Source organism: Coloeus monedula (genome assembly GCF_965178545.1).
Source record: "Coloeus monedula genome assembly, chromosome: 1".
Classification (NCBI taxonomy): domain Eukaryota; kingdom Metazoa; phylum Chordata; class Aves; order Passeriformes; family Corvidae; genus Coloeus; species Coloeus monedula.
Window position 1 is genome coordinate 137,122,948 of NC_138781.1, and position 6,000 is coordinate 137,128,947.

Below are 6,000 nucleotides of genomic sequence, written 5' to 3' on the forward strand. Positions count from 1 at the left end.
GGCACACACATGGGGAAGGAGGAGGAACATCTGACTGCAAGGGAAGTATTGGAAGTGGGGCTGGATTATTTTTTAAAAAGTCTTCAGAAGATGGATTGTAGAATGTGCACCAGCAATGGGAGCTGTGATGGCATGTGGGAAAGAAAGATGCAGTTTCCAGCACAGCTTGGATTGCAGCTGCCTGAGAAATCATGCTGAATGGCTCTTCACTGCTCACCTTTGATGCACCTGATAAAGCAATCATGGTCCCAGACAGGTCCTGGGAAGCATCGCTGGAAAGCCAGCAGATGGCCCCAGAGGAAAGAGCTTGGTGCTGGCTAGGCTGGGATTCACACGCTCCTGGCGTGTGACTGTGAGTGCTGCAGCCTGTAGGTATGTGTGAATAAGGAGCCCCTTAAACTTTACAGCCTGGCTGCTCTGATCAAGTTCTCTCATGGTAATAATCCTGGATTTAATGAACCTTTTGAACTGTAAGCCCGATTGAAATATTTCTAGGATCACAGTTTCCAGAGCTGTGCTTCATGGGAAGAAAGGAGGGGAAGTGATGTTTATATGGTTTTCTCCCTCGTCACCTCCCTCATCTTCTTAATAGATACATATTTTCTTGCCTCAATAGACCTGGCTTGTATGTGAGAAAGAAAAAGAAGGCCCCACCCAAGCTATCATTTTTTCTTTTCTGCTTGTAGATCTTTTGTTCACTGAGTCTTTCCCAGGTTTTTATTTTTTAAAAAAAACATCTGGAGTCTTTCCTTTTTTTTCTTCCTATTGGTAATTTCTGCCAGGTTTTCATTTTGACACTTCCTGTTACTTTTCTTTGATTTCCATTCTCTATTTTTGATTTATGATCCTTGTCTCTGGTGAGCCAGTGAACAGAAACTGGAACCCAAGTGCATCCTGTTCTGTATATCTTGTAATATTGTTACACAGTTGTTTTCCTTTAAGTCAATGATTTATGCCTTAAGACTTCACTCCTTGTAAAATACACTGCAAACCAGATAAGTTAAAAATGCTCAAAACTCTCAGCCAAAATTTGTCAGTAAAGTACTGTGACTTTATGTAGCTGCAAGGAAATTTTTGTCTGTGGTTGCGATTTCCAGATTCCAAGTGTCTCAAGGGTGACTTAGTCATAAAAACCATGTCAACACCGGATAATCGAACTGTGGATAATTAAGCCTGTGTTATCTGTGCATCAGCTGCACAGTACGTCTGTGCTCATCACGTTGAATCAGGTGTAGCTTACAGCACACATCTGCTCTTACTGCAGTTGCTATATGTTGGTTAACTACCCCAGAGCATCTGGATCAGCTCCTGTGGGCTGCGATACATGAGCATTTTTGGGAACCTAGGAAGCTCTGGCCTAGTGAGAGCAGCTCTCACAAGCTCTCCGGCTCTCATGCTGTCCTCCAGATAACTTTCTCAAAATGGATGCCAGAACAAACCCTTAGCTCTCATCCTGTGCTTGGCAAGAGCTTTTGGAAGCTAAAATGAAGCACAGAAGGCAATTTTGGCATTCTGTGTAGCACGGTGAGGAGGTTGAATGGTAACACATTGCGCTGTAGCTCTTTCTGTGGCTCCCTCAGAGCAGCTGTGTAAATGCTGCATTTGACTCACCTTGTGAAGGGTCTTTTCCCAGTCTGAACCATGACTCCTGTGGCAGGTTGCCTGCTCTGTTGACAGGCGCAGTGACTAATGCACCTACCAAGCTGAGGGTCTCCAAGATACACATTCTTTACCATTGCAAACCCAGAAAATGAGGTTGCAGAGGAGGGTGGTGATTACTCTGTGGGATGAAGTGAGGTGGGACTGGGGCAAGATTGTTGTGTGTTTGTTAAAGATGTTCAGGGCAATCTGTTTAGCAGCCTGTAGGTAATGGAAGAAATTACCTGGCAGAAAGGCATTTTGGGTTGTTGAAACAAATCTGGGAAAATAATTGACAGGGTGTCAGACTGTTCAATGGAGATAGATGCCTTGGGGGATCCTGGCATACACAGACGAAGAGTTGTCAAATGCAGCATGACAGTTTTCTTTCAGTGCTCTAAATCTGGAAGAGCCAGATATGTCAAACCTGATCCATTCTCATGTCCATGTGAGGTAGGTAGTAGGAACAGAGCTTGGGGGAGTAAACCACCAAAGGCAGATTTCTGAAGCTCTCAGACTGAGAGAAGCAGATAAGCAATAGCATTGTTCTATTTTCCAAGAGTACAACATACAGAAAACCCCAACCCAAAATCCCATGCTTTTAAATGATCTTCCCAGAGGTGAGCAATGTAAACAGCACCCACAGTTTACCTCTTGCAAATTCAACTCAGCTGTACTAGAGTTCTTTGCAAACACTGGTCTTGTCAAATCCCAGCAAGAGCAAGTAAACTTGTATGGAACAATGAGAACTCGGAAAGGACAGAGGATATGGGCTGAAACCATTTTGTGGCAGCTTTGAGAGTCAGAGCCAGCTTGACACTGGACAAAATAATGAGTTCAAGGTAGGTTGCAAAGTAGGTGGAGTGACAAAAGACAAAACACAGCTTTTATTTATTGCATTGGGTCTCTTAAAGAAATTCAGTTTCTTCTGCAGTAGGAACATGCTTGCACAGAATGATTTTTTTTTAACATTTTTTTAGATGCTCCAAGATGTGTGTAACATCTACCAGCATCAGCTTGCTTGACACATTTTAGCTGTCTTTTCGTCATGGGCTTACAGCAGTGCTGCTATTCTGACAGCTTTGCCCAGCTAAGTCTAATTCTTAAGAAATAAAATCAAAACGACATTCAGGACACAGCAAAGTAAAGCAGAGAATGAAAAAGCAGTCTGAGGGAACAGAGTGACTCAAATTTCGTGATCCAAATATGTGCGGATTTTCTGCAATTTGTAGAAGGGATGGTGCAATTCAATATTTCATTTCATCTCAAGATCAAATAAATAGCCAGGATGAGAAAGCTGTTTCAGCTCAATCCTTCTCTCAGCATCCTGTTTCTTAGCCCAGAAAATGTGTTTTTTTAAAAAAGACCAAAATGGTTGTGATGGATGGAAGAGCTCAAGCACCTGCAAACCCATGTGTCCATCAAAGCTCGCTCTCACATCACTTCTCTTCTGGGTTTGCTCTCTTTTTTCATATTAGGTAATATTAAAGGCTTTTTATTCTTTTGTCTTTAACAGAAGGATGAAATAAAAACAAATGGGGACAGGCAAAACCTGAGTTATCTAGAGCTTTATTACTCAGAAATGTCTTTAAACACCACCTCAGGAATAAGCCCACTCCTTCTCCCCACTAGAGACACCCCAGTTGTTTTAACTGTGGCTCTAGTGATGAATGCTGTGTGTGTACAGTTGTAATTATTTATAAATACCATACATATACTTCTAAAAATCGTACCTGGGTTGTACCAGGCATCACCCAAGAAAGCTCCAACCCACAGGCAAAGCCCATTGCTCAGAATGAGTTGGGTTGGGTGGAAAGAGGGATCATACACATTGAGGTCTGTTAACTGTTCCTTAGCACTGAAAAAAAACCTGAAAAAAAAAAGTGTGCATGCACAGAAAAACAAATTGTAAACCTGCGATTAAAAATACACTTTTCAGAGGGGCAGCAGCTTAATGCAGTGATTTTTGATTTCTTTTTAAGATGCATGTGGAAGTAGTTTTGGTACAGACTAGGAGGGATTAAAGGGTTAACAATAGATAATTTATTTTCCTGCAGGACAGAGTGTCTTACAGGAATCAATTGCATCCAGGTTTTCTGAATATTTTTGCAATGAAATAATTATTTTAAATTAGTTGGCAAATACATGAAGGGGGTTCCAAATGAAGGCACAAAAATTTATGAAATTGGTTAAGAACTGTAACCAGTTGTTTTTGTTTTTTCAAAGAGAAGCAGATGAAAATGAGCGTTAGTACATAGCAGTCTGAGGAATGTCTTAAAAAAGAATTAATTGTTGTTTCTCTTAGTCTTTTTAGGGCTTTCACTGAGCTACTGTATTTTGAGGCATTAATTATTTGTATTCATTAGAGTTAATTATTAAATAAAATAGGTGTAGTTTCTGTTGGTGTCTTTAAGAACTTACTTTCATGCCAATAGGCAGCACAGTGGCACAATTTCTAAAACTGCAACCCCAAAACTACAGATTTCTGTATCCCCTGAAGTCTCCCCACACCTGAAGCTGGGACAGAGGAGGTTTATGGGGTGTTGCAGGTGTCCAGCAGCAGCCAGCAGGACACACGCCCTGGAGCCTGAGAAAACAACCTCAGTAGAAGTTGCTCTTGGAGCAGTGTGACAGCACCCTCTGTCAAAAGCTGTGGAAGCCAGTCCTTCCCATGCAAAACTCTGGAGTTCTTTGATGTTGGAGAAGGAAGGGTAAGTCTAATAAATAGCTCAGAGATCCTGAACCTGGCATTCTCTGTTAATTTGGTGGGGGGAGAAGGGGGAAGAAAAAACCTTTCCTTTTTTAGGTTAGTAGTCATGTAGAAGATTAGTTTTACTCCTTTTTGGATTATCAAACAAAAGCAGAAATACCCAGAAAAGAGCAATTCCTTCTTTGCCTGAAGGCCTGTTTGTGGTGCTGTAGGCTGCCAACCCCTTTCTGTGGTACAACATGCTGTGTAAAACCAGAGCTCACCAATGGTACAAGATGTTGTTGTGCAAGTGTTTGCACATGGGCTAATATACATGACACACAGGGTGCTTCCTAATGAACTGACATTTAAATCTCTGCTTCCCTTGGAGCAAATAATTTTCTTTGATTGCCTGAGGAGCAGAAGAGGCTTCACACATCTTTAAGATCATAGAATGGTTTGGGTTGGAAGGAACCTTAAAGATTGCCTAGTTCCAATCCCCCTGCCATGGGCAAGGACACCTTCCACTAGACGAGTTTGCTCAAAGCCCCGTCCAGCCTGGCTCCCTTCATGATTTCTTACTCTGTGTCCTCACCATTTGGTGTGGAAGAGTTCATTTTTTGATAACTTTCCTCTAGAAGTGTAGTAAAGACCACAGAAGAGGGAACAGCTGCGTCTGTGCTGCATCTGTCTTTTAAATTCCACTTTGATCCTATTCTGAGTAAATATTGGCCTTTACTTTGAAACACTGTATTTTTTATTCAGATTTCCTTCTGTAAAAGACCATCAAAATCTGAAAGATTACTGTCCCACAGTACAAGGAGGGATGCTGTTAGTTTGGCCAAACAGCTATCAAAAAAATGCAGGAAATACAACCTAAATTCATTTTTCTCCAAATGTTTTCTGCAGTCAAAATCCCAGGCTATTAGATGAACTCCAGGGACTGTAAAGACAATAACTTGAACTACAAGTCCCAGGACAGTAGCCAGGTTTCATGTGGTCTTCAGGGATGGGAACAAAAAACCCCACCAAAAGTAATAACTTCCTTTCACCATTGAAAATAGTGAACTCCACATGTAAGCTGGATTTCAGAGTCTATTAAGCAGTAAGAGAGGTCACCTCTTCTATCTGCAAGGTCATGAAATTGATGACCATTAAAACTTGATTCTTATCCAAATCCATTTGTAAAATTAATTTGCATATTTTCAAGGACATAAATTACTCTGTAGGGACTTAGAGGAAAACATACAAGTATGTTTCCTCCTTTTCAGTCATCAAAATGCTAAGACCACTGAGTATTGAAAAATACTAAAAGCTTCAGCCAATCTCCTGATTGAAGCTTGAGTCTCCTTCTCAAACAGGAGCTAAACAGGGTTTCTGACCTCACAGACAGGATATACTTTTATCCCATAACATGAAATTGTAGAAAACCCTTAAAAGACTGTCCTTTGAACTTTGGTTTCTGTCACTAAAATTTCCTTTGGTATAACACCTGTCTTCTTTCCCAGACTGCTGTAGGCATCCTTCTGTTAACGGAGCCTTCTGCTGTATGTACCTTCATTTTTTGCAATGGTAATGTTTTTTCAAGTGGAAAATACTATGGGAAAGAATGAAAAGCAGATACTTTTTCTAAACTTTAAGACATCCAGGTATTTTTTCCCAAATCTGAAGCA